Source organism: Nicotiana tabacum, chromosome 12 (genome assembly GCF_000715075.1).
Source record: "Nicotiana tabacum cultivar K326 chromosome 12, ASM71507v2, whole genome shotgun sequence".
Lineage (NCBI taxonomy): Eukaryota > Viridiplantae > Streptophyta > Magnoliopsida > Solanales > Solanaceae > Nicotiana > Nicotiana tabacum.
Window position 1 is genome coordinate 11,650,362 of NC_134091.1, and position 7,158 is coordinate 11,657,519.

At 35.8% G+C, this 7,158-nt stretch overlaps 1 pseudogene; it reads left to right on the forward strand.

Annotated features, from left to right (window-relative positions):
- The first annotated feature begins 1,717 nt into the window (after positions 1-1,717).
- Positions 1,718-2,718, forward strand: LOC107784844 (NADPH-dependent aldehyde reductase-like protein, chloroplastic; annotated as a pseudogene).
- The last annotated feature ends 4,440 nt before the right edge of the window (positions 2,719-7,158 follow it).

Genomic DNA, 7,158 nt, shown 5'->3' on the forward strand with positions numbered 1-7,158 from the left:
GTTCCCCTTTAGAGAATTCCAGAATAGCCAATATTTCCTGTTGTTCTACCTGTGTTACCCCTCAAAAAAATACTGAGTTTTTGCTTAAATTTGCTATTAGTCCAGAAGCTATAAAAAAGCTTTGGAAACAATCAAAGAGTATTTTCACAGAAGTTATATCTCCCCTACAAAACAAAAGTAAGTCCTTTGCAAATCCAAGCTGAATCAGTTTTAACTTAGCACTTTTCGGATGAAAGTTGAAATTAGGATGTTGTGCTAATGTCTTTAGTTGCCTATTGGGATATTCCATTACCAATACAAACAAATATGAAGGAGGGAGGGGGGGAGGGGGGGGAATAAAGGGCCCCCCTTCCTTAATCCTTTCCTGGCTTCAAAGGGTTTGGTTGGCTTCCCATTAATAGTGATAGAGTATGAAAGTTTCTTCACACAAATCATGATCCAATCAATAAACATAGCTGGAAAAATTCATAGATATTAGCACTTGTTCTAGGAATACCCACTCCACCGAGTCATATGCTTTTTGCATGTCTACCTTTAGCATACACCTTGGTGAATCCCTTGCCTTCTATAACCCTTTACCAACTCATGACTCAGTATTATATTGCCAGTAATTACCCTCGTAGGTAGAAAAACTGCTTGACTGTTGTCTACCAAAAAGTCCATTACACTTTGCATTCTTTTTGTAAGCACTTTAGATATTAGCTTGTAGATCATTGTGCAACATGATATTGGTCCAAATTCTTTAATAGATGATGAATTTTGTACCTTGGGGATGAGTGTGACAATGGTACAGTTAGCTTTGTAGAACTTTTTATTAAAGAACTGGAAGATTGTCTCTGAAACCTCCTTCCCTATGATTGGCCAGGAATTGTTTTAAAAGGCAGCATCGAACCCATCACAACCGGGGGCCTTCAGATCTATCAATATCTTTTAGAGCTTGTTGAATTTCCTCCACGGTAACTGTTGTAGTAAGATGAAGTTGTTGAGGTTGGTTAAGGATAGGGCCTCCTGCCATAACTTGTGTAACTTGTGGGTGCATTCAGGGGCGGAGCTAGCGCACGAGTTACGGGTTCGGCCGAACCCAGTAACTTTTGTTCAAACCTTATATTTGTCTTAAGAGATCTATTGTATGTATAAATTTTTAATTTAGAACCCTCTGACTTAAACGATTTAGAATTATAAACCCATAAACTTCAAATTCTCGCTCCGCCCTTCTAAACATTTGTCCCTGGCAACTTTACATAGAACCCACTGATTTCTTTTTGAATTGCCTCTGTTATTTGGAGTACTTCACCACTTTCAGAAATGAGTCTGCTAATGTGATTTAATAGCCATAGATTTAATTTTATTGATTGTTTAACCTCACGTGGATAAGATTTGCATTTCCTTGACTATTTGAATAGAAAAAAGGATTAACGTCTTCCCTTACTAAGCAGATTTTTTTCTTATTTTAAGCTCTTCAATGTATTTAAAATCTTTCCTTGTTTTAACTCCATCAAATCCTTTTCATCGTTCCCTTTTCAAGTCCTTACCATTCTAAAACTCTTACCTTTCTAAACCTTTTTCCATATCTTTCAAAATCCAAGTATTTACCACCTACAATTTAATTTGGAATTACAATTATTTTTCCATATTTTTTCCAAATCCAAGTAGTACAAGTTTATTTGGAATTACAGACTTTACAGTTCTCTTCATCTTTTCTAGCAATTTCAACGCTTTAATTTCTACAAAAATGGCGGGCAAAAATGAACACGTAGCCGTTCATGAGCAATCAACCGAAGGCCAAAAACTGCCACTCCTCTTAGATCGTGTAGCCATTGTTACCGGCTCTTCTCGTGGCATAGGCAAAGCGATTGCACTTCATTTGGCTTCTCTTGGTGCTAAACTCGTCATCAACTATTCATCAAACTCCACTCAAGCCAACGACGTCGTATCTCAAATCAATTCCGACTCCAATTCCCCACGCGCCGTCGCCGTCAAAGCCAATATCGCCGACCCGGACAAAGTAAAGTCCCTTTTCGACGCTGCGGAATCAGCATTTCAATCTCCGGTCAACATCTTAGTCAACTCCGCGGGCGTAGCAAACGCGAAGTACCCAACGGTCAGTAACACAACCGTCGAGGATTTCGACAGGATTTTTAGCGTTAACACGCGTGGGGCTTTCATATGCTGTAAAGAAGGAGAGAGCAGGATCAAACGCGGCGGAGGAGGAAGGATTATATGCTTAACATCGTCTGCAGCGGCGTCGTTTAGGCCTGGGAACGGAGCCTACACGGCGTCAAAGGCGGCGGCGGAAGCAATGGTTAAAATACTGGCAAAAGAGCTAAAAGGGACGGGAATAACGGCGAACTGTGTGGCGCCGGGACCTATAGCGTCGGATATGTTTTTCGACGGGAAAACGGAGGAAATGGTAAAAAAAAAAAGTAATTGATGAGTGCCCACAGGGAAGACTTGGACAGTTGGAGGATGTTGCGCCGGTGGTTGGGTTTTTGGCCGGCGACGCTTCTGAATGGTTTAATGGACAGATCATTCGTGTCAATGGCGGCTACATCTGATTTACTTAAGTTTTTCCTAGTAGAATTTTGTTAGTATAAAGATGGGTTTTGGATTCGGATACTTTGGTTTTGTTTCATTTGGTTTTGTATTTGAATTTCATAAATTACTTTGTTTGGTATTTCTATATCATAGTAATCAAAATATTAAAATGTTTTTGTTTTTCTTTGATGGTTTTCTTGCAATTTTGCTGACTTATTTACGGAAAACTAAAAAGTTTCAGCAGGTGAACTGATACTCTCAGAGAGATATACAGAGATGTCTTTTAAGTTGTCTCTGCGATTACATGCCAATTTGGTCCCCTTAGTCACGTAAATATTATAAATTTAGAGTCCTCGACATAAGAAATTTTTTCTTTTTTTTCCCCAATTTTTTTTAACTTTTTTCCGAAATCGGCGTTTGTTCATAAAATTTTCAATTTTTAGTTGAAAATGCATTTTGAAAATTTTTGAAAATTTAAAAAACTCCAAAAATTATTTTTCAAAATTTTCACTCCAATCACCCACAAAACTTCAAGAACAATCCAAAATTATATTCATGTTCAAACACAACTCTAAATTTTAATACCATTTCACTTGAAAAAATTTTCCCCATATTTTGAAATTTTACAATCTTATGTCCAAACGCCCACTTATTTTTTTCGTCAAACAAAGTGCAAAGAATATGCCCACTCCAATTTTCAAAAAACAAAAAACTTTAATAATCTATTTAGGGCCTTCAAATGGGGTATTTGCATCTATACCCAGTTTTTGGGTCAACTTTTAACTTATACCCATTTTACAAAAAATATTGCAAGCGTACCCACTTTTCGGGTAACTTCAGACATACGGGCCTGAAGTAGCAAAAATTTATGTCTGAAGTTTGAACTTCAGAATGTTTTGCCTGAAGTGTAGCAAAACTTCAGATATTTTTGCTTGAAGTTTGGCCTGACTTGCAAAGGCAATCACGCAAATTTCAGTTCATAATGTAACGGCAAACTTCAGCTCAATAAAACTACAGCATGTTTTGGCTAAAGTTTTTGTTTTGTAATTATTGAACTTCAGCATTGTAGGAGCTGAAGTTTGTTTGTAATTGCTGAACTTCAGCATTCTAGGAGGTGAAGTTTGTTTTATAATTGCTGAACTTCACCATTCTAGGGTTGAAGTTTATTTTGTATTTGCTGAACTTCAGTATTCTAGGAGCTGAAGTTTTTGTTTATATTTGCTGAACTTCAGCATTTTTAGAGCAGAAGTTCTAAGTCTGCACACGGAATTGAGGAAGATAAACTTTCAAAAAAAGAATTCAACAAAAGAACATATTGTACACAAACGAAATAGTACTAAACAATAATGAATTTAATAGATCATGATTAGCAGCGATTGATGCTGTTCGTTTCAAAGATTAAAGAATGAAAAATATTTTCGATATGAAAACAAGTAACTACAGATAAATTAGAACCAAAAATCAATGTGCTTGTAAAGTTAAAACATCTAAGAGGTTAAATTATTGTGAATAAGACCAAACTGAACATAATGGGACAAGCAGATATATATGAATCATCAGGCTAGAATGCATAACAATATCTCAAGTTTCAGCATTCAGAAAATGAAGGAGGAGGAGAAAGAGGCCTAAAGTTATTTAAAAAGTGGGTACAAGTTAAAACGTTTTTAAAAAGTGGGTATAAGTTAAATGAGGACGACCAAATAGGGCGCCCCATGCAATTTTTACCCTTCAAATTTGGCCCAAGCCCAAATGATCCTCCTAGCCAATCCAAGGTTGGGATGATTATTGACCCGCTCATTTATTGAACTCAGTCTATCTTGACCTAACACATCTCAGCTCATTTAAAGTTGGGCTGAATTTTAGTTCAAATTGATCCATGAGTAACTTTGCCAAAATATCTTAGAAATAATTTATTTTTTTGATATGTTATATATGACCATAACAAAAGAAAAAAAAGTTTATACAATGTATAAGAAAATAATCACATTTTAAGTAAAGCTTGATAAGAGTTGGTGGGTTGGGCTATCCTAAATTTTAGCCCATTTTGACCGAGCTCATTTTAGTCCAAGAAACTTTTGGACTGGTCATTTGACCCGCCTAATTATTGAGTCGATCCATTTTGACCCATTCAAAATCTGCCCACCCCGTCCATTTGACACCCCTAAATATATTCAAAACTTTGATATTTTTGATTAATTATTACTTTTTCTTTTAGATAAAAAGATATTCAATGTTATTCATGATATCTCATACTATATATCTAGTGCTCACTGGACATATGGATATAGGTTTTTCCAAAACGTTTTCCATCGTACCGAACACACCCCGTATCGACCCTTGATCTCCTTGGCTTTGCTTTTAATGTAAACCTTTGGCTTTTCAGTTGCCTTGTTCTCATGTATCTAGATTGAACTCGTGGAGTACTTGTCAGTCTTAAATAGCTATTAGCATGCAGTTAGCCCGTTAATATTTTCTAGGTATATATAATTAACTTCTTTGCTCTGTCCGTGTCTATATATGTAGTTTTCCTCACTTGATCCATTGTCACTCTCTAACTCATTATTGTATAGGTCAAAATCTGCTTTTATTAAGATTTAACATGAAGCGGTATCGTAGAAAGCGATATGGTCGAGGTCGATTAGTAGATAACGAGGCTCGTAGTCGAGTAGTCAACAACGACCGAGGTCGAGTGCTAACGGCTAGTTTTTGTCATAGAATATTCAGGAGAATATTCTATTGCATATTCTTGATGTTTGTACTTTTAAGGTTGACTGGGGAATAATCCATATAAATAGAAAAAGAGATAGGGATAAACGGGGGGATTCTCCGAGAAGAACATTCTTGAAAAATAATACTTTCTCTCTAGATAAAGGACAATCACTACCTTTCTAAAGAGATTCGATTGTCTTCTATTTTACACTTTTTTCATTAGATCCAAGAAGGGTCATGCCATTCTAGTATTTTATCTATCATAGACCATTATCAAAAAGAAGAATAATCCACCTCATTCAATATTGGGTGAATCATTCTCCTTATTTACTTTAATGCCACTTATCGTCATTTATTGCATGATATTTCTCCACCATTAATGATCTTGAAGCATTGAATGTACATCATATTTAATCCTCTCTTGACATTGCCCTTACGTGATTGGTGTTAATCGATTACAGATCTGAAGTTATTATCATTAACTAGGTTTATTCTTTCGTCATACAATATTAATTAGTTTAATCAAAAGTAAATATTTTTTCCCAAACAATTAATACATAGTTAGATTAGAAAAGTAGAACAACTGAAACTACAACAATCACCAAATGGTACCATGATTTCTCTTTCTTTTTTTCCGCTGCAATCTGCATTTTTTGTGTTTGTTTCTTGTTTTCCACTGCAAAATAACCTTCCTTGTAATTAGGTTTCCTTGTCAGTAGCATATATAAGACTGTCATTTGAGATATATTCCTTGGAATTTCATGCATTTCTATGTTAAAACCTTTAGCGCGCGCGCGCACACATATATATATATATAGCCAAAACCTGAAATTTTCTCAAGGGTGTTTGTTTACCCTAACTATCAGATAACAATTGAATTTATACGCGGTTTTAAGGATATATGATCTAATTTGATACAAAGCAAGAAATCAGATTTAATATTAAAGTAATCAATGGAAAGATGATTGCAAACCACACAAGTTAAACCACCTAGGCCTTGTGAGTTTAATCTCTTTCGACCTTAGATGTAATATTATTGAAGTTGGAATGGTATGAACAAAGCTAAAATAATAGTCTGTTATTTTTTGAAGTATGTTACAATGTCCTCTCATGAATTACTAAGTTCCCTTTATATATTCAGGGAGATAAATATTTTAAGACATTATTTTATAAGAAATTATGCAGACTGTTGGCTCATTTTTTGACTTAATCCCATGATTTCTTCCATAATGATTGGTTAATGGCGAAAATTATGGATCCTTGTCGGATAAGTTGGCGAAGCTTTTCTCTGAGGCTGTTAGAAGCAGGATCGGTCGTGTCTTCGGTAAACTCGAGGGCAAATCTGATGGTCTTGTCTAACTTCGAACCTCGATATTGAGCTTTGTTTTATCGGTAACTTCGATTTCTAATAGATGATTCGAGCCTGGTCTATTGTTCCATATGCTCGATCAGCATCGAGCTCGGTTTTACCCGTATAGAGATAGTCCCTTCATTTTTTGAGGAGTAAACGATGAAAAACGATATGAACCATCAATCCTCACATCGATAAATCATGATGATGAATTCATGACGTAGGTGATACGAATAAGGGAAATATCTCGCCAGTCCAGTCTTCGAGGCATTAAATGTGTGTCAGTCAATGGTCGACCATCTCGGGATGTGAACCGTCATTTGGGAACACGAAAAGTACCATTTAATCCTTTCATAAGAACCTTTTCCATCCCTTCTCTTGCTTCTGCGTTTTAAGAGAAACTTAATCTTTTTCATCTTCTGGTTTTCTGGTTTAAGCTTAAGAACTCCTTTCCTTGTGAGTCCTTTGAAATTTTTTCACAAGTTACCTTCTAGTTACAACCCATCTTTTACCATTGTGTTCTTCTCTTCTCAATTTAGAAAACATGGAAAAGACTTCAAAAA